Below are 22,424 nucleotides of genomic sequence, written 5' to 3'. Positions count from 1 at the left end.
AGAACCAGGGCAGTCTTCACTTCTGCGGTTGGCATCCTGGGCGCTGCCAGCGATTACTATGAAGTGCATAGTTAAAGCACAACACAAATGCCGGAGGTGCTCATATTGCCGGGTCTATGATGCTGACCGCAGAAAAGACAACTGGCCGCCATGGAGGATCGGATTGTATCCTGAATCGGGCAGCCTGAATCTTTTTGCTGGTCTCTGCTGGGAAGACATAATCAATGTATCTCCTACATATGGTGATCATAAAATATTGGGAGAACAAGAATCATGTTACTTCTGCTCACATTGAGTAATGGGATGGCAAATGTTCTAAACGCACGCATCTTAAATCGTAGACTTTCCATCAGTCACTTACCAATTCCCAGAATTTTCCCATATAAAATCATGTTCACAGGAAGACGAGGGTCATCGTACTTCTCGCTTTTTATAAGCAAGCGGATAATTTCCCCGGGGATGAACGCATCATCGAATGATTGTTCATGGGAAGGTCTTTGAGGGTATTGGCAATAGACGCCTACTGCTCCGAGAGGGTCCGTCTTTACCAGAAGCTCGGCCAGCTCAGTGTAGGCATCGGGCACCTACAAAGAAATAATTCATATATAGACAATATTAAGAGCAAATGGTAATGATCACATGCATGAAAACCACAGCTGCAAGTCTGCATTAAATTGTGTTGTTAGTGCAGTTTTTGATACTTTTCTTTAGAAAAGAAAAGCGTATAAAAACCTAAAAGGAATTCACATGCTGCGTTTAACAGAAAAATGTAAAAAAAAGAAGAAACAAAAACAGCATCAAGGTTCAATTTGCATCAGGAAAAAAAGTAATGTGAGATTTTATAAATAATTGCATACGAAAAAAGGCAGAGAAGGCACTCACCGATCTTAAAATCCCAATTTTATTCAAACTTCATTAAAATTCCATGGCCAGGAGGGTGAGGAAAAGGAGTTGCTGTGAGCAGGAACAAACGACGGCCGTTTCGCGCTGTGCTTGAGCTTCTACGGGTCAGAAGCACAAGCACAGCGTGAAACGGCCATCGTTTGACCCGGCTCACAGCAACTCCTTTTCCTCACCCTCCCGGCCATGGAATTTTAATGAAGTTTGAATAAAATTTAGATTTTAAGATCGGTGAGTGACTTCTCTGCCTTTTTTCGTATGCAATTATGACTTTGTGCATTTTTTCTGAAGAACACCCGTGATCTTTGTGTGTGCTGAAGATAATTCTATTCGTTATACAGCACCTGGGTTTCAGAGTGACCACCTCAATTTTTCCAGGCAGTGCCGTTCAGCTTTTCTCGTTTCTTTTTTGTATTTGCTTATCCAGATTTTAGAAATGCTGTGGTTTTCTATTCCGCTCCTCAAAAAACCACCACAACAACATAATGTATGAACAAGCCCTTGGCTGAATCTTGCTACAAGTTTAGTAGGTTTTACTACAATATAGTAGAGCATTCATATGGTCACTTGCTTTAGGCTGGGAAAATGTTCACACGAGGGCCTGATGTCCATATACATGTGGTCCACACTGTGTACTTCAAGAAATTATTGGCCACAATGAAAGTAATTGCCCCATACACATTAGACTAATATCTGCTGACCCCGCCAATACCGACAGGTATGGCTGACAATCTGATGTGAATGGGGGGCCGGCTGACTGTCCCCATATAGATCTTAGGGAACAGAAGGATCTGGCCTGAGCGGTTTTCGACTGGCGATCCTTTTACTGGCTAAGGCTAGGTTCACATTGCGTTAATGTGTGCACGCTAACAGACAGCGAAATGTCGCAAAATGTCGCAATTAACGCCGTGCAACGGGTCCGTTAGCGTGCCCATTGACAGCAATGTGAAGTTTCCCTCTAGCACATCGCAAGCGCATGCCTTTTTTCGGCTCGCGCTAGCGATGTGCCGTTCTTTTGTAGCGCGCCTCGGACGCTGCTTGCAGCGTCCGCGGCGCGCCCGAGGTCCGTTCCCCGCTCTCGCAGATCGGGGATCTGCGAGAGCGGGGACGTTAACGGGGCCCCTAAATAAACATTGCGTTAGCGCAATCCGCTAGCGCTAAACGGATTGCCCTAACGCAATGTGAACCTAGCCTTACAGACAAGCCACCGCCAACGGACTCTCGGAGAACACAGGAAAGATCGCTCAGCCGCCATTGATCTGATGTTTATAGGGAGGGGGTTGAACGAGTTGCTCATGTAACGTATTCGGAATTAAAATTTGGCCTCATCTACTTGTCTTGGGGGCTGTAATGCAGGCGTGGACTAATATCATCTAAATTAAGCATTTCCACTGTGTTCAGTCATATTTGTACAAAACTTTATCAGGGCTTGTGCATACAACGTTTAAGACGGATTCTGCCTAAAAACTTGCTCAAGAAATGTTAACAAAAATGAACTTCATGCACAGCAATGTCAAAACAGCTTGTTGTGAATATGTTTAGTTTCATTTTAGCTTCTTAACTGCTTCATGTTTTTTTGAAAGCCATGAAGTGTCTAAAAAAAGCGACCAGTCCAATCTGTAGGAGGCTTCTACTTGGAAGCTGCTCACTAGATCATATATAAATATATGTATATATATATATATATATATATATATATATATATATATATATATATATATATATATATATATATATATATATATATATAACACCACGGGAAATGATGAATACAAAAAACAATCAAAAAGACGTCAGAAAAAAAGGACAAAAGACGCCGGCATCCTAAAACATCTTAGGATACGTGCACACGTTGCGGAAAGTGTTGCGGATTTTTCCGGACTGACTTTAGTAAATCCACAGGTAAACCGCACTGCGGATTTCCTGCAGAATTACCGCGGATTTACTTTTTTTTTTGGCAGATTTTGTGCGGATTCCACCTGCGGTTTTACACCTGTGGATTCTTATTATGGAGCAGGTGTAAACCGTTGCGGAATCCGCACTAAGGCTGGTTTCACATTCGCGTTTCCCTGATCTGCGGCAGGCTGCGGACTTCCTCCGTGAAGCCCCGCCCTCGGCCGCACCTCCGCCGCTAGCTCCGCCTACTTCTGCATGCGGCCCGCATGCGACCTGCGTACCTATCTTTAACATTAGGTACGCAGGTCGTGCGGCTGTATGCAGATGCTGCCGCATGCAGATGCTGCCGCATGCGTCGTTTTGACGTTGCGGGAAAAAATTGCTACAGGCTGCGTCCTATGCTGGTCGCCGCATCGTCAAAACAACGCATGCGGCAGCCTCCGCATACAGCCGCACGACCTGCGTACCTAATGTTAAAGATAGGTACGCAGGTCGCATGCGGGCCGCATGCAGAAGTAGGCGGAGCTAGCGGCCGAGGGCGGGGCTTCACGGAGGAAGTTCGCAGATCAGGGAAACGCGAATGTGAAACCAGCCGAAGAATTGACATGCTGCGGAATAAACATTCCTACGTTTCCGCGTGTTTTTTTCTGCAGCATGTGCACTGTGGATTTTGTTTTCCATAGGTTTACATGGTACTGTAAACTCAGGGAAAACTGCTGCGAATCTGCAGCGGCCAATCTGCTGCGAATCCGCAGCAAAATCCATAATGTGTGCACATACCCTTATACTGGAAATACTCAGCGTGGGCGTCTAAAGACTAGAAGAACCACAACAATAATATTTTGCATTAATATTATGGCTTCCATACGGGAAAAAAGTTTAGGTACCCAAGATACCATTATAAACCTCCGCAGTAAGGGTCTGATCCCATAGAATGCATACTCAGCAGATTTCCTGCCCGGCATTACGCTATGTGTACACTAAATCTTTATTACTGAGTTCTCGGAGCAGAAAGTGGCCATATGCACACGACGTCTTTTTCAAGTATTTTCCGCTGCCGAAACCCTATTGAAAAATGTTCAAGAGAATGAACATACAGCGGCATGTAAAAGTTTTTGCACCCCTCGTCAAAATTACTGTTAGTGTGAACAGTTAAGAGGAACTGCAGCAAAAACCATGGTAAAACCGCCGGCAGAACCGCTTTAGGAAAAAGCAGACGGCTTTTAACTTAATTGGATTTGTAAGCGAATATTCCGTGTCCGCGCTGGCGTCTCAAAGCACATAACCACCGAGCAGAAACTACACGTTTTGGAGGAGTTCTGAATTTTTGAGACCTTTTAGCGAGTTTCCACTCGGAGTGAACGCACCCTTACAGCAGCAGCATCATCGTGGAGCCACCAGTAGAGGAGAAAACCCACGGCATACATTCACCAATGGCGCAGGTTTGAAACCGGCGGTAAATCAGTTTACGCTGCGGATTTCACCTTTTCCAATGCAAATTTGTGATATGTGGCTGCACTGTGCTGAAGATTCCTAAAAGGTTCCTATAAGGGCGTTTATAAGTTCTTTACCTCTGGAGCCATTTTCATGACTGCTCGATATAAATCTGCCGCCTCTGATAGAGTTTCGTTGGTACGAGAGAGAGATCGCGCTAAACCCAGGCGAGGCAGGAAGGAGCTGCTGTTAATCGCTGCGGGGCCAGAAGCTGGAAAAGAGAGCAAAGTCATCATTTATTTACAAGCGTCTACATAAATCCATCCTCCCCGCTACATCGGAGGAATATGTAATAAGGCCTGTATCCGGCCACTCAGTCTTACATATAGCATGGACTGCCTCGCCAGCGTCTCTCCTATTCTTATATTAGGGAATTGCTTTCTAAGCCGTTCTCTGACACTAATGTTCTGCAAAGCAGGAGGAGCAGTTTGGATAGCAGCAGCAGCAAGACCGCCACAGCAAACAGGAGAATATGGAGAGTAGGGGGGACTCTGGAGACCCCATCTCATTTTCATGACTGTCTGAATTCAGTGCTTGCCAGGTAACATACCTGACAACAGTCTGATATTGTTGCGGCCGTTCTTCAAATCAGGACTCATAGGGAAAGGGTTTAACAAAACCATGCCCCGAAGTGGATGTTATTAAGTGTGCTTTATGTTTGTATTGGTAGATGAAGCTTAAAAGGGCTGTCCATCCTTAGGCCACAAGTCTGCAGTCTATGTGAATCCTCGCATTGCACGTGACCGCAAGTAGGTGATTTTCATATATGAAGTCACATACCCACTAGACTGTATCCGGCCTCACTCCATGCAAGTGTATTGAGCTAGGCTGGACAAGTCTAGTCGGAATGTGGCCGGAAGTATGTATATCGCATAATTATGGTCACATGATCACCCGCTCCTGGCACGAGGGAATCCTCACCGCGTGCAGTGCATTCGATATGTGGACTCACAAGTCTGCAGTCACAAAGATTGACAGCAGACTTATAGCCTTAGGCCAGACAACCCCTTTAAAGGCAATCTGTCACCAGGTTTTTTCTACTTCATGTGATGTAGGAAGAGAGTCACTAATTCCAGTGATATATCACTTAGTTTACTGGGTGCACCAGTTGTTGTGACACAATCAGAGTTTTTAGATGTAGCAGAGCTCGGAAAGCTTCATCCGTCCACAGCTCCACTTTCTGTGTACACTGTCTATAGACAGAGAGCTGCTTATCAGAGGAGGGGGGCGTGGTTGGGCTAGCAGGCACCCGAGACCTAGACCAGGCAGTGATAATCACCTGGTGATAACACCTTCATTGTGAGTAAATAACAGCACACAGCCTGATAAGTGATACATCCCTGAACTTAGTGTTTTAACGCCTGCTGACAGATTCCCTTTAAAGAGTACCTGTCATTTTAAATTTTACTTCATAATTCAATAATAAACTTTGTAATATATCTTTATCAGATAAATCTGCTTCTTACACCTCCTGGATTGTTCTTACCTTCTCAATTCTTAGGTAAGATCTGCATTCAGTGAAGATGACGTCACACTGCGGAGATAGATGATAGTTGGTGCTCATAAAGTTCTATGGGGAGAAGAGGAGGAGGATATGGAGGCGGACACAGACATTCTGCTGCAAGTTCTCCTCAAACAACAGTTACAGTCTCCATAGAATGTTCTGAGCACCAACTGTCATCTGCTATCTCAGCAATGGGAAAGTCTGTTGTCACTGAAGACAGGTTTTACCTCTGATATGACCATTTTCAGAATAAATGAAGCAGATTTCTCTGATAAGATACATTACAAAGATTATTATTTTCATGTGTGCTATTCATTTATGGAAAAAAAACATGATAGTCCCAGGTTTATAGTGAAATAACAGTTTATTGTGTGCACACCTGTACTGCTCTCTAGTTAGGTATAAGGACCCTCATGGTAGGACCACTTCCAAACTTACCCGTATGCCGAATCATTGAAAAATCGCATTGGGGTTCTTTTATTCATGAAACTGGTCATGTGCATCTTTCAGCTCATATATATAATGACTTGCCTTCAGTGAGCACTGGCTTGTCCTCTACAGTAGCTGTGCTTTCATGCGTGTGCGCTGTCAGGTCCGCAGGTCTTACTGATCCGCTCACTGCCGGGGGTCTGGATCTGGGTACTGGGTTACTTTTAGACAATACAGCTCCAGCTAGTGGGATTGAATGTAACTGCATGAGACTCGACAAAATATCAGGAAATGACAATTGTTATAACAAATTAAAATTCACATAAAATGATTGTCCGAACCAACATCACTGACCTACAGCGGCATCTCCACATTATTACCACTATATTCAATGATATTAGACAACAGAAATAGAATGCTAGGCACATGTAGATGTAGGCATCTATATATACTATATATATATATATATATATATATATATATATATATATGTATACATATATAATCGTCTAAGGGGTACTTCCGTCTGTTTGTCTGTCTGTCTGTCTGTCTGACCAATCAGCGACGGGCGCAGTCCGGCCACGAATTCACCCCTTCCTACTCTCTGTCAGTGCCCACTCCATACTCCCCTCCAGTCAGCACTCACACTGGGTTAATAGCTGCGATACACCGCATTATGCCGTGGTGTAACGCAGTCCGTTAATGCTGCTATTAACCTTGTGTGACCAACTTTTTACTATTGATGCTGCCTATGCAGCATCAATAGTAAAAAGATCTAATGTTAAAAATAATAAACAAAATAAAAAATCATTACATACTCACCTTCCGGCACCTTTCCCACTCCTCGCGACGCATTGAAGAATGCATTCTTGGGACCAGAGTGTTGCGAGGAGCATCAGTAAACGCTTGGGTTGGATCCGGGGGCCGCTGGAAGGTGAGTATATAACTATTTTTTATCTTAATTCTTTTATTTTAACAGGGATATGGTGCTCACATTGCTAAATACTGCATGGGCTGTGTTATATACTACGTCTCTGTGCTATATACTACGTGGCTGTGGTATATATTACGTGGCTGGGCAATATACTACATCGCTGTGCTCTATACTACGTGGCCTGTGTTATATACTGCATGGGCTGTGTTATATACTATGTGGCTGTGCAAAATATACTGCATGGGCTGTGTTATATACTGCGTGGCCTGTGTTATATACTACGTAGCTGTGCAATATATTACGTGGCTGTGCAATATATTACGTGGCTGGGCAATATATTGCGTGGGCTGTGTTATATACTGCATGGGCTGTGTTATATACTGCGTGGGCTGTGTTATATACTACGTCTCTGTGCTATATACTACGTGGCTGTGGTATATATTATGTGGCTGGGCAATATACTACATCGCTGTGCTCTATACTACGTGACCTGTGTTACGAACTGCATGGGCTGTGTTATATACTACGTCTCTGTGCTATATACTACATGGCTGTGCTATATACTACATGGCTGTGCAATATATTACGTGGCTGTGCAATATATTACGTGGCTGGGCAATATACTACGGGGGCTGTGCTATATACTATGTGGCTGGGCAATATACTACGTGGGCTGTGCTATATACTACGTGGGCTGTGTTATATACTACGTGGGCTGTGTTATATACTACGTGGGCTGTGTTATGTACTACGTGGGCTGTGTTATGTACTACGTGGGCTGTGTTATGTACTACGTGGGCTGTGTTATATACTACGTGGGCTGTGTTATGTACTACGTGGGCTGTGTTATATACTACGTGGGCTGTGTTATATACTACGTGGGCTGTGTTATATACTACGTGGGCTGTGTTATGTACTACGTGGGCTGTGTTATGTACTACGTGGGCTGTGTTATGTACTACGTGGGCTGTGTTATATACTACGTGGGCTGTGTTATATACTACGTGGGCTGTGTTATATACTACGTGGGTTGTATGCTACTTGGCTGTGCTATATTTCTCTGCTGTATCTGTGCATCATGAATCGTGTTATGTGTTAAAGAGGGGGGCCCACTGAGACTCTTTCGCCCGGGGCCCTCAAAAACCTGGAGCAGGCCCTGGCTTCACTGATTTTTCGTGGCCGGGCGTGACCAATTAGCGACAGGCGCAGTCTGGACGTGAATTGGCGTGGAATTTGAACCACGCTTCGCTAATTGGTCACGCCCAGCAGGCCGAATCCTGTGTATAAATTGCATTATTCTGAAAGCTTCATAAATAAACTACATACATATTCTAGAATACCCGATGCGACCATCTAGTTATTTTATATTCATGGAAATGGATTTATTCCTTAAAATGAACTTCCACTTAAAATGTCTAGTCTGAATAAGAGCGTGTCGTATCCCTGATCGCAGCACGGAGGAGAGATATGACCTTGTAGAAATACCTGACCACTTGTAGAAGAAGAGATCCAGCTTCATCCAATAAAATCAAAATTTTTTATGTGTTCATTAAAAAAAAACAAAATAACTGCTATGGCATATTCAGCTGGAATGAACCAGAGGAAGGGTGGCAATAGGAGACTGAACGCGTTTCGATCACAACTTGTGCTCTTAGGGCTCATACTCACTGGCGTGAAGTACGGCCGAGTTTCGCAGGTTAAAACCCGGCTCTGCCGCCGGCACTCCAGAGCGGAGCGTGCGGCCGCATAGCAATACATGGAGCTGCACGCTCCGCTCCCAAGTGCCGGCGGCAGAGCCGGGTGTTACCATGCGAGACTTGGCCGTATTTCACGCAAAAGAGTATGAGCCCTTAGACTCAGCATTTCCTGCCTGCTTCTGAGCATCACATTATTTGAAGCAATAATAGCTGATATTTCTTGTATTATATACTGTTGAACACGCAACTCTTAATATATTCCAGTCGTTATATTATATGGCACTGTGTACTTACAATTGCTCCTTTTGTCTTTCTGCCCAGCTAATTCTTCTCTTTTCCATTAGGTCTATGACCTCATGTGATTAAAAACGGACTACTTCAATACTTCTAAGCTCTATGTAGAAACAAGAGGTCAATTTTCCCTGCATCAGTCATCAGTCACTGCAAAAGTCTCTGACCTAGGGAGGAGGGAGCAGCTGGGTCAGGAGTTGAAGAGGGGGATGACTGGTGCAGGGAAAAAAAGACTTCCTGTTTCTACATTGAGCACAGAAAAGAGAAGAATGAACTGGGTAGAAAGGCAAAATGAGCAATGGTAAGTACACAGCGCCATCTAATATGATGTCTGCAATATATTAAGAGGATAAAAACTTTGAAAGGAAGAGGGCTTCTTTATTCGCAATGGATTAAATTGATCTATTTTAACGTGATTATCAAAATAGAGTATATGGCAATGTACACCACTGTGTATATATGTTGGGAAATTGGTCGGGAATAATAAAAAAAAATGTGTAAAACATTGCCACAGAGTACATTCACTTTCATATTATGGCTGAACGAATTTGTCAGTAGCACTAGCACACATGTACCTGGCAGCCATGGTGGACACTGGTTTTGTATTGGTTCCTGTAGGAGTTTTGCTCGGACTCACTCCAGTTGTATCGAAATTGGTGCTGGTGGATCCTGGTTTAGCCATTTTACTGTTGCTCCCTCCAGATTTGCCAAGTCTGGTGTTGCTTCCTCCAGGTGTAGCCGTTGGGTGGCTGCTCGCTCCAGATGTCGTCGTACTTCCTTTCTTCCCAGGAGGACAAGATCTGGATGAAGTGCTTGTTAATTTGGGCACCGGAGTGACTCCTTTTTTAGAAGTTTCTGTGGAAATGGTTACAGAAGCTTCTTTTCCAGAATGAGCCTGAGGCACCTGTCTCTGCCCTTGTAATTCTTGTGACGTCTTCCACTCCTGCCACCACTTCTGACCTGTAACAAAATGAAAATAAAGACATTTTACAGTATTCAAGCCATCTTTCAATGCAATTATATAATCCTGGGATTAGCAGGGGTGTAAAAGGACAAAATCAACAATCACGAGAACGGGGTTCCTATGTCCTTATTTATTTGGAAAGGGTTTGCTTTTGCCTACTACTTCTTCCCTCAGTCTATGGCACTGACAGACATACCTTCTTCAGTCCCATAGACTTTAAATGATGTCCCAGTGACCTGAATGGAAGTGCCGACACTCTACCGATGCTCCACTCACAGGGGAGACGCAGGACTACAGTTTTCGTGATCAGACATGTCTAACCTATAATTTTCAATTTTGGGAAGACCTTTGTAAGTACACCTCTAAGAGGCAACTCCATCTTGGGATCCTTTTAAGGAACATCTAAATTTGGTTCCTGTTAGCCCCCCCGCGTAAGCACAGAAAAGAAATACAGCGGGGGTCTCATGGCCTCATAAACCCTATTTGTATTATATGGCTTCTGTAATGAGAGGTCATCTAAAGGTCAGGCCGGTCAGCTGTGGATGTGGGATTCTGGTTTTATCCAGTTTTGGCTGGTTGATTGGCGCCCTTTTTTGGCCATTTTTTATTGGCTATTTGAATCTTGGGTGCCTGATTTTTGTCTATATAAACCCTGTTTTTGGGGGTTTTCGTCATTCAGTTGGAGAAAGAAGAAAAGAAGAAGAACTACCTTGAAGATGGAAAGCCTCCTTCAGCAGATCCTGACAAGAGCCGGAGCCGAAGGTGGAGTGGACTGGCTTCAGCGCTGCCTGGCTATAGAACCTTTGTCGGCGGCAGCTGAGTCCGTCCCTCCTCCTGCAGAATCATCCCTCCAGCCGCCGGGTCAAGCGCTCATCCAGCCGCCGGGTCAAGCTCCTCTCCAGCCGCCGTGTCAAGCTCTTCTCCAGCCGCCGGGTCAAGCTTCCTCGGTATCGCCAGCATCCCCAGCTTCCGGGCGGCTCAGAAGACAGAGGGTTCCTTATTCTCCCTCAGCGTCGCCGCATGCCTCTAGCCGCTCCAGACAGGAAGTGAGGGGAAAGTCTCGGCGCCGCCCTCCTCGGAAGTCTCGCAGCCCAGCGCGAGACTTCCGCAACCTGCTTGAAGATAGAGCGCCATCCTCGTCAGCTGTTCCGGCCGGGAAGCCCGCACACCACCGCGGCCGTAAAAGCGCTGCGGTGCCAGCGGCTCCTGCAGCGGTGACAGCTTCAACAGCCGCTGGTCATACCAGCATTCAAGAAGATCTGGTGTCGTCCCAATCGGATGAAGAGGAATCACCGGTCGCAGCAGCTTCCAATGTGAGCTTGCCTAACTTGGAGGGCTTGAGCTCCAGCTGCTCCCGAGATCCCAGGACCGGACACCAGCCATCGAGGGGTGAGACTTTTAATATATCTACGTCTGTCCCTCATTCTCACCTTTCTAACTTAATAAGGAAAGTGTTAGCGGATACTTTTAAAGAAATTATTCCTTCTACTGCACGCTTAGCAGATTTGCCTAGCGCTGTGGTTTCTAGTGCAGTAACCGCTAACACTATTCCTATTAACACATTTAAAGAAGCTCTGACGTGCGAGTTATCGCCTTTGGGATTCCACTTGAGCTCTGCTGTTAAAGAGCTCATTTGGAATAATCAGTATGTAGATATTTTTTCTTTATTACCTAAAAAAGATCAGCATGTCAGAGCAGATAAAAAAGATGATAAAATTGAGTCTGATGAATTTAAACGCACAAATGTTAAATCATTTAACAATTGGGTTCAAGCATTTGCCATTTTTGCTGCAGTCTTGGGGGAAAAATCTCCCCATCTCTGCAGTAAATTATTTCAGCACTTAGATATTATACTGGAAGCTTATCGTAACTTCGGCGGGTTCGCCTGGCTGAGTTACGATGAGGCTTTCAGACATAAACTATCAGTCCATCCTGAGCTCCATTGGGGAGTGAAGGATATTGGTTTGTGGATCAATTTAATGCTTCCACAAAGGCACATTACTTCTAGGCAGACTTCCTCTAACACTGTGAAGCGTGGCGTTTGTTTCGCCTTCAATGATTCCTTTTGCAAATGGAATACTAATTGCAGATTCCGCCACGAATGTTCGTTCTGTGGCAACTCACACCCAGTGGCCAAATGTTTCAAGAAACAAGCAGCTCAGCAGCCCTCTGCCAGGGAACACACTACAAAAAGCACAGACACCAGTGATACTAGCAAACATGTCCCCTTGGTTAAGCAGGTTTCCAGATCAGGAGACCAGTAAGCTGTTGTTTTTTGGTTTTTCTGAAGGATTTTTTGTACCTCAGTTTAAAGGGGAGGGCTGTCTGATTGTTTCCAATTTACCTTCTTTAAAGGCCAACCCGGGAGTAGCTAGGGACAAAATTTTGAGTGAAATTCAATTGGGCAGGGTCGCAGGCCCTTTTAACACACCTCCGTTTTCTAATTTTCGTACATCCCCTTTGGGTATAGTTCCAAAAAAAGAGGAGGGTTCATTTAGACTAATCCACCACTTATCTTACCCTTTGGGTTCATCTTTGAACGACGAGGTGGATAAGTCTTTAATTTCAGTATCTTATTCTTCATTTGATTCTGCATTGGAGATCCTCCGTAATTTTGGATGCAATGCTTTAATGGCTAAATCAGACATTAAATCAGCGTTCAGGCTTCTCCCCGTCCATCCCTCTGGTTTTAATTCTCTAGGTTTTTATTTTGATGATTGTTTCTTTTATGATAAGTGTTTACCCATGGGTTTTTCTTTGTCCTGTTTTTATTTTGAGAGTTTTTCCTCCTTTCTTCATTGGGTCGTGCAAACGACTTGTAAAGAAGCGGGTATCCTCCATTATTTGGACGACTTTTTATTCGTTGGTCCCTTTGGCTCCTCTATTTGTGAGGACGCCCTTACTAAATTTATTCATATGTGTGAATACTTCGGCATCCCTATCGCCCACGAAAAGACAGTTGGTCCTTCTCGATCCATTGAGTTTTTGGGAATTACCCTGGATTCTAAAAAAATGGAATCTCGACTTCCGGCGGATAAAATTTTGAAACTTTGCACTGCTTTAACTAATTTTTTGTCAAAAGAGAAGGTTACTCTTAAAGAAATTCAATCCTTATTAGGATTGTTGAATTTTGCAGTTCGGGTGATTCCTATTGGTCGGGCGTTTTGTAGGAGTTTATATGATGCCACCAAGGGTGTGTCTTCACCCCATTCTCATATTAGGATTCGTTCTGCTCTGAAGGAAGATGCCAGAATATGGCTTTCCTTTTTATCAGAGCATAACGGTCGATCCTTGTGGCAGTCATCGTTTGTAGCTGTGGACTCTTTCCCGTTTCTTTTTTCTGTTGACAAGCATCTTGGTGGTTGCATCATTTTTGCCTCCCATTGGACTTGTTTTTGTTGGCCAGAGATTTGGGTGTCTGAACGGTTTGTTTCTAATTTTACAATCCTAGAAATTTTTTCTATTTTTTCCGGAATTTATACATGGGGGTCTCTAATGCAGAATTCCAGGATTTTATTGCTTTCCTCCAACCAGGCGGTGGTTTTTGCCATTAATACTTTATCTTCAAAAAACACTCTAGTAGCCAAAATTTTGAGACAATTAGTTTTTCTATGCCTTAAAAATAATATTTGGTTGAAGGCTAAGCTTGGACAGAGTAAACTTATAGCTTTAACGGACTCTTTGCTTAATCGTCAGTGGTCGAATTTTTTTCTACAGGTTCCGTATGCGGATTCAGAAGCAACCCTCTTATCCCCTTCAATCTGGGAAGTGATCACCCTTTAATACCGCATTTTATTAAAAATTCTCTGTCCGAAAGATCATGGGCTGATTACTCAGCCGCATGGCGTAATTGGAGTAATTTTTGTGAGTTAAACTATTTTGACCCTTTAGTTTCAAACCCTACGGCAGCGCTCAAATTTGCTTCTGAAATGGCCCAGAGGGGTCTGTCGTACTCCGCGATAGCGAAAAGCCTTGCGGGAGTTTCCTTTTTTCTGAAACTTTCAGGTAGCATTCCTTTAACGAATTTTTTTCCGGTGAAACAGTTTTTGAAGGGCCTTAAAAAATCTAACTTTATGCCCGATACTAGAAGACCTATATCTCTATCACTGCTCAGAGATTTATGCTCTAGTCTCTTCCATGTCTGTTTGAATTCTGAGGAGGCGCTTTTATTTAGCGCCATTTTTTCTTTATCATTTTTTGGGGCACTGAGGATTGGCGAAGTAGTCTCCGCCAAAAAATCCAAACCTTCGGGACTCTTGTTAGCAGATATTCAAATTCATGAAGCCTTTTTAATCCTTTTTATTAGGAAATCAAAGACAGATCAGTTAGGAAGAGGTTCAAAGTTGAGAATTAATGCTATCTCCGATTCATCCATTTGCCCTGTGAGTAAGATGTCTATTTGGTTTCAAACTAGACCTTTAAACCAAGGCCCACTGTTTATTCATAGGGATTTATCACCGGTCACTGTATTCCAATTTTATTTTATTTTGAAGAAATGTTTGTCTTTTTTGAATTTAAAACACTTGAACATTACTTCCCATTCTTTTAGGATAGGAGCAGCTACTGAGGCCTCTAGGGCCGGGCTTTCTGAGGCCGGAATAAAAGAATTGGGGAGATGGAACTCTAAAAGATTCAAACTGTATATCAGACATGATCTTTATGATTATTAATTATCAATTTTCTTTTAGGTCCGTTAGTTATCTGGATAGTCGGACACTCTTTTGTCTTCTGGGCCCAGAAGAGGGCTAGTCAGCGAGTTTACACAGAGAACTTATCTTTTAATATGTCAGTTATTCAGGTTTGGTGGCTTGCTGTTCGAGGTCTGAGTTGGTTTTCCCTGGTTATTCAAGTTAAAAAATGGCTAGAAGAATACCCTTCTCCCGATCTAATTATTTTTCATGTTTCTGGGAATGATCTCGGAAAAATCAGGACCATGGATTTGTTAGCTACTATGAGATCTGATATGATTGGTTTTCGGTCTATTTTACCTCATTCATCTTTTGTTTTTTCCGAGATCGTTCCCAGACTATTGTGGCATAATAACCGTTTTTCTTTTTTGGAGAAAATACGCAAAAGAGTGAACAAAGCGATGGAGAAATTTTTTCCTTTGGTTTCAGGTTTTTCTTTCAGGCATTCCGACCTCGAAGGGTTCTTACCTGGTCTTTATAGACGAGATCTAATTCATCTATCAGGTATTGGATTGGACATTTTCAACCTTGACCTACAGTCGATTATTGAAAGATGGCTGTGTGGTGGTGGGGGGGCTAGGTCTCTTTGAGACCTGGCCTGGTGGGAAAATCACCCATGTATGGGTGGATTGGTTTTATGGAGAAGTATGGAACTTTGGTTTTAAGAGATGAGTATATTTATTGGTATTTATTTAACTTATGTAACCCTAATAAACTACACGGCCATTTTTTATCCACATTAAAATTGTTTGGTGTCTTTTTGTATGAATGGGTTTTGTGATGCCATGTTAGCCCCCCCGCGTAAGCACAGAAAAGAAATACAGCGGGGGTCTCATGGCCTCATAAACCCTATTTGTATTATATGGCTTCTGTAATGAGAGGTCATCTAAAGGTCAGGCCGGTCAGCTGTGGATGTGGGATTCTGGTTTTATCCAGTTTTGGCTGGTTGATTGGCGCCCTTTTTTGGCCGTTTTTTATTGGCTATTTGAATCTTGGGCGCCTGATTTTTGTCTATATAAACCCTGTTTTTTGGGGTTTTCGTCATTCAGTTGGAGAAAGAAGAAAAGAAGAAGCCCACCCCCCTTCCCTTTTATTAAATGCTTGTATTTATTTGTCGTGTAGTTTTATTGTGGGAAAATCACCCATGTATGGGTGGATTGGTTTTATGGAGAAGTATGGAACTTTGGTTTTAAGAGATGAGTATATTTATTGGTATTTATTTAACTTATGTAACCCTAATAAACTACACGGCCATTTTTTATCCACATTAAAATTGTTTGGTGTCTTTTTGTATGAATGGGTTTTGTGATGCCATGTATCTTACTGTGTCATAGACACTAGATGTTACAGTGAATCACTGCACAGATATGTAGTTTCTTGAACTAGAGAGAGAGAGAGCCAGAGAGAAGTCATCAGTGAAATGCAAGTCAATGGAAGTCACCACCACAGAGACCAGTTTTGCAATAGTCATTGGAAGCAAACCTGCTCCTGATAAGATATTATTCAAGAGATGTGCCTCTTCAGATGAGAAACAAAACAAAGCTCAAGGGTTTCATGTGATGAGGATTGTTCTAAATAAACACATTTTAATGTGATAATTTTATGCGGCAACATTTTAGTAAGAGCTTTGTTTATTGAACCCCCCGGTATCATCTCTATAAAAGATCTTGATGCAATGTTTGAAAGCAAGTTTCATAATCAACCATCTGCTGGAAAGACAGTAGAAAGAACCATGTTGTGACTAGTATCAGGTTTACATCACATGGGGAAATCATTCTAAAAATACAGCTAAGATTTTCCTTGACATGGTGTGTTACAGGCAGAAGCTTAGAACTCAGACTTGCTGTACAACTACTCGTGCATATTTGTGTGGAAGGGCAACTGGTAGCAGGTGTAATGCAGCAACTTTCACCGTGCGGTAGTGAGGCAGTGACTCCGGTTACTCCAACTTAAATGTCTTTATTTTGGCAACTTACAAAATATCTCAAACTTTATCCTCCGGTTCGCAGCCGGATTGTCTGGGAAAGTGTTGTGAATTCTGCTTTTGGGCTCCCTCCGGTGGTTGTAGGTGGTAATGCAGTTGTCCCTGGGTTGCAGTCCTGGTCAGGTGTATCTGCTGATTGCAGTTCTGACTGGGGTATTTAGGCGTGCAGGATTCATTAGTCCTTGCCAGTTGTCCATGGTTTTGGGAGGTGTTGGTGCTAGTTTGGTTCCTTCTGCCTTGCTGCCAAATCAGCAAAGATAAGTGTCTGGTTTTGTGGCACACATGCTGTGTGCTTAATAATTCAGTGCTATTCATTGTTTTTTGTCCAACTTAGATTGTGTCAGTATTTTCTCAGTCTTGTTGGATTCTCAGGAGTTGCAGATATACATTCCATGTCTTTAGTTAGATTGTGGAACTTTTTGTATTATCTGCTGTGGATATTTTTGGAAGGGTTTTAATACTGACCGCTTAGTATTCTGTCCTATCTTTCCCAATTTAGCTAGAGTGGCCTCTTTTGCTGAATTCTGTTTTCTGCCTGCGTGTGTCTTTCCTCTCCTACTCACAGTCAATATTCGTGGGGGGCTGCCTATCCTTTGGGGTTCTGCTCTGAGGCAAGGTAGTATTCCTATTACTATCTATAGGGGTATTTAGTCCTCCGGCTGTGTCGAGGTGTCTAGGGTTTGTTAGGCACACCCCACGGCTACTTCTAGTTGCGGTGCTAGTTCAGGTTTTGCGGTCAGTACAGTTTCCACCTACTCCAGAGAAAGTTTCATGTGGCTCCAAAGTCACCGGATCATAACAGTACAACTGGCCAACAATGAGTTAAATGCATCTCAGAAGAAGGGAAGAAAGGTGTTGAGTCATTTTTTTTCTGCAGTTTGCTTTGCCTTTTCTTCCCTCTTTTTCTCTGGGTGGCTGAGGAGTCTTGTGTTAGCATGGATGTTCAGGAATTAGCTTCTCGTGTAGACCAGCTTGCTGCTAGGGTACAGGGAATTTCTGATTATATTGTTCAGACTCCTGTTTTAGAGCCGAAGATTCCTACTCCTGATTTGTTTTTTGGTGACAGGTCCAAATTTTTGAGTTTTAAAAACAACTGTAAATAGTTTTTTGCTTTGAGACCTCGATCCTCTGGTGATTCCATTCAGCAGGTTAAAATCATTATTTCCCTGCTGCGTGGCGATCCACAGGATTGGGCATTTTCCCTGGAATCTGGGAATCCGGCTTTGCTTAATGTAGATTCCTTTTTTCAGGCTTTAGGACTATTATATGATGAACCTAATTCTGTGGATCAAGCGGAGAAGACCTTGTTGGCCCTGTCTCAGGGTCAAGAGGCGGCAGAATTGTATTGTCAGAAATTTAGAAAATGGTCTGTGTTGACTAAATGGAATGATTATGCTTTGGCGGCAATTTTCAAAAAGGGTCTTTCTGAATCCGTTAAAGATGTTATGGTGGGGTTTCCCACGCCTGTCGGTCTGAGTGATTCTATTTCTCTGGCCATTCAGATTGATCGGCGCTTGCGGGAGCGTAGAACTGTGCGCGCTGTGGTGTTGTCCTCAGAGCAGAGTCCTGAGCCAATGCAGTGTGATAGGATTCTGTCTAGAACAGAACGACAAGGATTCAGACGTCAGAATAGGTTATGTTATTATTGTGGCGACGCTTCTCATGTCATTTCAGTCTTCCATAAGCGGACAAAGAGGATCGCTAGTTCATTTACCATCAGTACTGTACAACCTAAATTTCTGTTATCTGTGTCCTTGATCTGTTCATTGTCATCATTTTCTGTCATGGCGTTTGTGGATTCAGGCGCCGCTTTGAACTTAATGGACTTTGAGTTTGCCAGGCGTTGTGATTTTCCCTTGCAGCCTTTGCAGAACCTTATTCCTTTAAGGGGCATTGATGCTACACCTTTAGCTAAAAATAAGCCCCAGTTCTGGACACAGGTGACCATGCGCATGGCGCCAGCCCATCAGGAAGATTGTCGATTTCTGGTGTTGCATAATTTACATGATGCTATCGTGCTGGGTTTTCCGTGGTTGCAGGTACATAATCCTGTGTTGGATTGGAAGTCTATGTCTGTGACTAGTTGGGGTTGTCAGGGGGTTCATAATGATGTTCCTTTAATGTCCATCTCCTCTTCTTCCTCTTCCGAAATTCCAGAGTTTTTGTCTGATTTTCAGGATGTATTCGATGAGCCCAAGTCCAGTTCACTTCCACCGCACAGGGACTGTGATTATGCGATTGATTTGATTCCAGGCTGTAAGTTTCCTAAGGGCCGACTCTTCAACCTGTCTGTGCCTGAACATACCGCTATGCGGAGTTATGTTAAGGAGTCTTTGGAGAAAGGGCTGTTATGACCCCAATGGCGAGGGTCTCAGAGGAACGTGGAAGTCTGCAGAATACAAAAAACCAGCTCATAGGGCAGTGGTAACTGGGTTGACCATATATCTACTCCTAACGCCAACACTAGAAGTAGCCGGGGATCATTCCTACGATGATTCTAGATGACACGCTCCAGCCGGAGAATCTAACTACCCCTAGTAGAGGAAAAACAAAGACCTTTCTTGCCTCCAGAGAAGGGGACCCCAAAGCTGGATAGAAGCCCCCCACAAATAATAACGGTGAGGTAAGAGGAAATGACAAACACAGAAATGAACCAGGTTTAGCACAGAGAGGCCCGCTTACTGATAGCAGAATAAAGAAAGGTAACTTATATGGTCAACAAAAACCCTATCAAAATCCACACTGGAAATTCAAGAACCCCCGAACCGTCTAACGGTCCGGGGGGAGAACACCAGCCCCCCTAGAGCTTCCAGCAAAGATCAGGATATAGATTTGGAACAAGCTGGACAAAAATACAAAACCAAAACAAATAGCAAAAAGCAAAAAGGCAGACTTAGCTGATATAACTGGAACCAGGATCAGTAGACAAGAGCACAGAAGACTAGCTCTGATAACTACGTTGCCAGGCATTGAACTGAAGGTCCAGGGAGCTTATATAGCTACACCCCTAACTAACGACCCAGGTGCGGATAACAGGAATGACAGAAAAACCAGAGTCAAAAAACTAGTAACCACTAGAGGGAGCAAAAAGCGAATTCACAACAGTACCCCCCCCTTAGTGAGGGGTCACCGAACCCTCACCACGACCACCAGGGCGATCAGGATGAGCGGCATGAAAGGCACGAACTAAATCGGCCGCATGAACATCAGAGGCGACCACCCAGGAATTATCCTCCTGACCATAGCCCTTCCACTTGACCAGGTACTGAAGCCTCCGCCTGGAGAGGCGAGAATCCAAGATCTTCTCCACCATGTACTCCAACTCGCCCTCAACCAACACAGGAGCAGGAGGCTCAGCAGAAGGAACTACAGGCACAATGTACCGCCGCAACAAGGACCTATGAAATACATTGTGAATAGCAAACGACACAGGAAGATCCAGACGAAAAGATACAGGATTAAGGATTTCCAATATCTTGTAAGGCCCAATAAAACGAGGTTTAAATTTGGGAGAGGAGACCTTCATAGGAACAAAGCGGGAAGAAAGCCATACCAAATCCCCAACGCGTAGTCGGGGACCCACACCGCGGCGGCGGTTGGCAAAGCGCTGAGCCCTCTCCTGTGACAACTTCAAGTTGTCCACCACATGATTCCAGATCCGCTGCAACCTATCCACCACAGAATCCACCCCAGGACAGTCAGAAGGCTCCACATGACCTGAAGAAAAGCGAGGATGGAAACCAGAGTTGCAGAAAAAAGGCGAAACCAAGGTGGCGGAACTAGCCCGATTATTAAGGGCAAACTCAGCCAACGGCAAGAATGTCACCCAATCGTCCTGATCAGCAGAGACAAAACACCTCAAATAAGCCTCCAAGGTCTGATTGGTTCGCTCCGTCTGTCCATTAGTCTGAGGATGGAAAGCAGACGAAAACGACAAATCAATGCCCATCCTACTACAAAAGGATCGCCAGAACCTGGAAACGAACTGGGATCCTCTGTCTGACACAATATTCTCAGGGATGCCGTGCAAACTAACCACGTTCTGGAAAAACACAGGAACCAGATCGGAAGAGGAAGGCAGCTTAGGCAAAGGAACCAAATGGACCATCTTGGAGAAGCGATCACATATCACCCAGATAACGGACATGCCCTGAGATAGCGGAAGATCAGAAATGAAATCCATGGAGATATGTGTCCAAGGTCTCTTCGGGACAGGCAAGGGCAAGAGCAAACCGCTGGCACGAGAACAGCAAGGCTTAGCTCGAGCACAAGTCCCACAGGACTGCACAAATGACCGCACATCCCTTGACAAAGAAGGCCACCAAAAGGACCTGGCCACCAGATCTCTGGTGCCAAAAATTCCCGGGTGACCTGCCAACACCGAGGAATGAACCTCGGAAATGACTCTGCTGGTCCACTTATCCGGGACAAACAGTCTGTCAGGTGGACAAGACTCAGGCCTATCCGCCTGAAATCTCTGCAACACACGTCGCAGATCCGGAGAAATAGCTGACAAGATAACTCCATCTTTAAGAATACCAACAGGATCAGCGACTTCAGGAGCATCAGGCACAAAGCTCCTAGAAAGAGCATCGGCCTTCACATTCTTTGAACCTGGTAAATACGAGACAACAAAATCAAAGCGGGAGAAAAACAATGACCAGCGGGCCTGTCTCGGATTAAGGCGTTTAGCAGACTCGAGATACATCAGATTTTTGTGATCAGTCAAGACCACCACACGATGCTTAGCACCCTCGAGCCAATGACGCCACTCCTCAAATGCCCATTTCATGGCCAACAACTCCCGATTGCCCACATCATAATTTCGCTCGGCAGGCGAAAACTTCCTAGAGAAAAAGGCACAAGGTTTCATAACAGAGCAACCAGGGCCTCTCTGCGACAAAACGGCCCCCGCTCCAATCTCCGAAGCATCCACCTCAACCTGAAAGGGAAGTGAGACATCGGGCTGGCACAAAACAGGCGCCGAAGTAAACCGGCGTTTCAACTCCTGGAAAGCCTCCACGGCAGCAGGAGCCCAGTTGGCTACATCGGAGCCCTTCTTGGTCATATCCGTCAAAGGTTTCACAATGCTAGAAAAATTAGCGATAAAACGACGGTAGAAGTTAGCGAAACCCAAGAATTTCTGAAGACTCTTAACTGACGAGGGCTGAGTCCAATCAAGAATAGCTCGGACCTTGACTGGGTCCATCTCCACAGCAGAAGGGGAAAAAATGAACCCCAAAAAGGGAACCCTCTGTACACCAAAGAGACACTTTGAGCCCTTGACAAACAAAGAATTTTCACGCAAAATTTTAAAGACCAACCTGACCTGCTCCACATGTGAATCCCAATTATCAGAAAAAACCAAAATATCATCCAGATAAACAATCAAAAATTTATCCAGATACTTCCGGAAGATGTCATGCATAAAGGACTGAAAAACTGAAGGCGCATTGGAGAGCCCAAAAGGCATCACCAAGTACTCAAAATGACCTTCGGGCGTATTGAATGCGGTTTTCCATTCATCACCTTGCTTAATGCGCACAAGGTTGTACGCACCACGAAGGTCTATCTTGGTGAACCACTTGGCACCCTTAATCCGGGCAAACAAGTCAGACAACAGCGGTAAAGGATACTGAAATT

General features: G+C 44.1%; 1 protein-coding gene and 1 long non-coding RNA gene across 2 annotated transcripts in view; one reads left to right on the top strand and one right to left on the bottom strand.

Annotated features, from left to right (window-relative positions):
• LOC143804462 (uncharacterized) overlaps positions 1 to 22,424 on the top strand; it is a 523,411-nt gene that overhangs the window by 422,180 nt on the left and 78,807 nt on the right. The gene's annotated exons all lie outside the window — the stretch shown is intronic.
• Positions 366 to 10,102, bottom strand: LOC143809110 (uncharacterized). The gene is made up of 4 exons (XR_013222073.1): positions 9,721 to 10,102; positions 6,326 to 6,466; positions 4,368 to 4,501; positions 366 to 584 (listed from the first exon to the last, which is right to left on the bottom strand). It is a non-coding gene; the product is annotated as an uncharacterized LOC143809110 (long non-coding RNA).

Source organism: Ranitomeya variabilis, chromosome 2 (assembly GCF_051348905.1).
Source record: "Ranitomeya variabilis isolate aRanVar5 chromosome 2, aRanVar5.hap1, whole genome shotgun sequence".
Taxonomy (NCBI): Eukaryota; Metazoa; Chordata; class Amphibia; order Anura; family Dendrobatidae; genus Ranitomeya; species Ranitomeya variabilis.
Note: the sequence above shows the minus strand (reverse complement) of the source record. Positions and strands in the feature narration are given on the sequence as shown.